The sequence below is a fragment of the Mchenga conophoros genome, linkage group LG3 (assembly GCF_057382185.1).
Source record: "Mchenga conophoros isolate Kocher_MC1m ecotype Shallow Benthic linkage group LG3, M_conophoros_male_GT1.1, whole genome shotgun sequence".
In the NCBI taxonomy this organism is placed as follows: Eukaryota; Metazoa; Chordata; class Actinopteri; order Cichliformes; family Cichlidae; genus Mchenga; species Mchenga conophoros.
The window spans coordinates 33,920,255-33,924,330 of NC_140528.1; the positions used below are offsets into that span (position 1 = coordinate 33,920,255).

General features: G+C 42.9%; 1 long non-coding RNA gene across 1 annotated transcript; it reads right to left on the minus strand.

Annotated features, from left to right (window-relative positions):
* Positions 1 to 1,020: 1,020 nt before the first annotated feature.
* LOC146578296 (uncharacterized) lies at positions 1,021 to 3,514 on the minus strand. Its single transcript, XR_014891328.1, has 4 exons — positions 3,484 to 3,514; positions 2,044 to 2,085; positions 1,784 to 1,900; positions 1,021 to 1,130 (listed from the first exon to the last, which is right to left on the minus strand). It is a non-coding gene; the product is annotated as an uncharacterized LOC146578296 (long non-coding RNA).
* Between the last annotated feature and the right edge of the window lie 562 nt (positions 3,515 to 4,076).

The window sequence follows — 4,076 nt, forward strand, 5'->3', positions numbered from 1 at the left end:
AAAACACACCGCCCGGGCAACAAAGGAGTGGCTCCGTAAGAAGCATTTGAAAGTCCTGGAGTGGCCTAGCCAGTCTCCAGACCTCAACCCCATAGAAAATCTGTGGCGGGAGTTGAAAGTCCGTGTTGCTCGGCGACAGCCCCAAAACATCACTGCTCTCGAGAAGATCTGCATGGAGGAATGGGCCAAAATACCAGCTACTGTGTGTGCAAACCTGGTAAAGACCTATAGTAAACGTTTGACCTCTGTTATTGCCAACAAAGGTTATGTTACAAAGTATTGAGTTGTATTTTTGTTGTTGACCAAATACTTATTTTCCACCCTGATTTACGAATAAATTCTTTACAAATCCTACCATGTGGATTCATGGATTTTTTTTTCACATTCTGTCTCTCACAGTTGAAGTGTACCTCTGGTGCAAATTACTGACCTCTGTCATCATTTTAGGTGGGGGAACTTGCACAATCGGTGGCTGACTAAATACTTTTTTGCCCCACTGTAACTGAAAACCTAAACTGGGAAAACTAAAACAACTGAGACAACAAGACTGAAGAACTATGAAATGAATATGACAACTCTGACTATGAATGTGAACATGGAGGGAGGCAACACAGACTATTCGACAAAGACTGAAAGAAAACACACAGACTAGATACACACAGGAGGTGATCAGGGGAAGTGGAGACACATGGGGAAGCAGCTGACCCAAATAAACATAATGGCACCACAGAGGAAATTAGCACTAAGCATGATTATCATAGAAACAAGACTTTCAACATTAAAGATGAAACAGAACAACACGAACTTAACATGACACATGTACAGAGGGTGAAGACACAAAGGGATCGAAGAACAAAAAATGAGCAACATAAGAGCTAATAACTAAATGAACTTAACATAAACAATGAATTTACAACTCAAATCTAACTAATAATAGCAACAACCAGAGCTTAACATATCTTCAATAATAATATAAGAAGTCACCAAATCAACCAAATGCAGACAGAAGTCTCTGCAGTCTCAGAAAGTCGTGGTGACGTCAGCATCAATGTCATCATAGTCTTCATTGCATCCCTCTTCATTCCCTCTTTCAAGCGTCGCCATATCCATGCAAATGGCCAGTGAGCGTTCTGTCGGTGTAATGGGAACCAGTGAAAATGACAGTAAAGACCCCAGCAGGTCATGTGACTCAGCTGAGACGTTTCAGTAGCACTTTATAATACAGCGTAGGATCCTCTAATTAAATGGAGCAGCAATGTAGTTTATTAGAATCACAATGTAATTATATTCACTTACAGATCCTTAAAGTAGGTACACTGCAAATACTAACATGTCAGGTTTTACAGGAAACAATAATAATAAATAATAAAACTAAAAAAACCTTAAACACTGTGTAAGTGATTTAAATTATGCATAAGAAGTGCTTAAGTAAAAAAGGACAATCTATTATCAGAAAAACCATCATGCGTGTCAACATCATAAATATTAAATAATGATGTAAAAGTTAAGCGACTTAATAATACGACATGGGCCCAAAGTGCAGCATACTTATGATGTAAGATGGAAAACATTGTTTGATTTTTGCATTACCAGAATATGAGGCAGTACTTTAACTTACGCACTAATTAAAGGTAGTTAGAATATAACGATTTCTTTGCTTGCTGTAAAACCTGATTTTAAGTGTTTGTGTGTTTTGGAATTTCAAATGAAATTCATTTAAATTCTATTAATTACAGGACAATTACAGCCCAGGCTGTGCTACACAGCGTCACGGAGATTATACCTGGCAGGACTGCTTTGTAGATCGACACCATCAGGTAGGTGGAGACAAAGTACGGAAAGATGACCACTAAGTGGAGGAAAGCCTGTAACGGCAGGAATGGAGGCAGGCAGGCGAGGACTGGAAGAGGTAAGGCACACACACACACACACAGACACACACACACACACAGACACACACGCACACACACACACACACACACAGTAAGTGTATTTGTGTTCTTGTAGGAGTCTCACTGATTGTTTTCACTTCCATCGACTCACCTGCAGAAACAGTCAGTGCAGACAGCAGCAGCACACACACACCTGCAACAGGAGGTCAGAGGTCACTGAAGGTCAGAGGTCACTGAAGGAAGTTTGTACAATGTTTTGCATGCATTGTATTGGAAATGACTAAACATCGCCCAGAGCACATCTGAGGCCTGTGCTGTGGGGTCCTGATACGCCCCATTGTACGCAGCCCACGCTAAACAGAGAGGGGTCCACAGTGGGACCCACTGTAGGCCTGCAGCACATCCACAGTGGTGCCACAGGTGTGGGCTGCCCTGCTGAGTGTCCTTCAGATCCCGGGTCCTTGGTGACATAGCTTAAATCTCCTTTACAGTCCTGTCTCTCACAAACTGCACACTCATGTTTGCTGATCAGCAGTTTTCAGCTATTCCAGACTGCTGATTGGCTCGTGCTGCTGGCTGGGCGTTCCGTATCTCTGGAGTCATTTCCCTCTTCCCATCAGTTTGTCTTCCTCACCCACAGTCTTCAAATCCCAGCTGGAAAACTCTTCTCAAAATCTTCTAACTGACGTGCGCTCGCGTTTTCCCAGCACACCTCTCATTATTTTATCTGTATTTCTTTGTCATTGTTACTTTGTTTCTGCTTATATTAACACTGTTTGTGTCTTTTATCTTTATCATTATTAAACTCTTTGTTTTGCTTTGATTCTCTGCTGATAGCTTTGCTTCTGTGCAGCACTTTGGTCAGCATGTGTGAGTGACAGCCTCTCCCGATGTGATAAAGATGAATCCACGGTGAGAAGAAGCCCCGCCCACTATCTCCAGCTCCGAGAGAACTAACCAGTTTCACATGAAGGGTTTGAGGTCAGGTGGAGATTCAGATATTCCAGGAGAGCTCTGCAGAGCTGGACGTCTCTGTATCACCCCATTGCTGTTTGTAGCTTTTATCTGTGATTATTTTTACATTACTTCCTCTTCCTGGTGAGCTCTGCTGCAACTTCGACCTACGCAGAGCAACAGCAACATCTGGATAATTACAAGCATCTGTGTAACACACCCTGCACTCACACGTGTGCGCAGAGACAGAGTTGGATGTAAACGACATGCTGAGAGGTTTAATCAGTGTGAATCCAGAGCACAGAAACACTGTTTGACTTCCTGTATAAACTTTGCCATCAGAGCACTGTGAGGTCACACGCTGGTAACACTAAGGACAAAGCTGTACGTGCTGTTTTGATTTGGATAGAAGCTTTAAATAATTTTAAAAAGAAAACATAATGGAAGTGTGATTTATTAAGAAAACCTCTGAGTGTTTCCCTTTTAAGGACACACACAAAGTCATTTACAGTCATTTACTGGCAGCGGTGATAAATGTGCACAAATATGCAGCCAGCAGCACATTTATGAAGTAAAGTCATGTTTTTGGAATTTAAGAGTTGAACAAAGGAGTGTCGGAGCTCTTTGTTTGACTTACCGAGGAGCAGATACACTGATGGACCCTTCATGACGTCTGCGTCACGAATGAATGCGAGTTTGAGCAACACAGTGACACCCTCAGTCCGACCACTTCCTTTCTAATAAGGGCTCAGTGTACAGAGCTATAGAGTGTCAAATTATGATGCTGTGTTGTCACAGATAACGAGGGGTGTCCAGGCCTCGAGGGCCGGAGTTCAACCGCTGTGGTGTGTTTCTACAGTGCTGTGGTCAGTGTGTTCGTGTAACAGTAACGAGTCAGACATAATACAGAACCTGAGAAGATATAAATTCAATTCAGTTTCATTTGCACAGCACCAAATCACAACAGCAGTCGCCTCAGGGTGCTTTATCTCGTAGACCCGACAATAATACATGCAGATATAACAGGAACAGAAGAGTCAGGAAAGGCAAACTACACAAAAGCTCATCAGTGAGAACACAAACCAAAGAGGGACGTGGGATCACTGAGCAGTTCAGCCACAGCATGAGGCTCACACCAGCACACAGCCTGTCCACAGCCAGCTGCTGATTAATGCAGACTCAGTGTGGGCCTGCAGCATACCCACAGTATGGCCACAGTCTAGGTGTGGG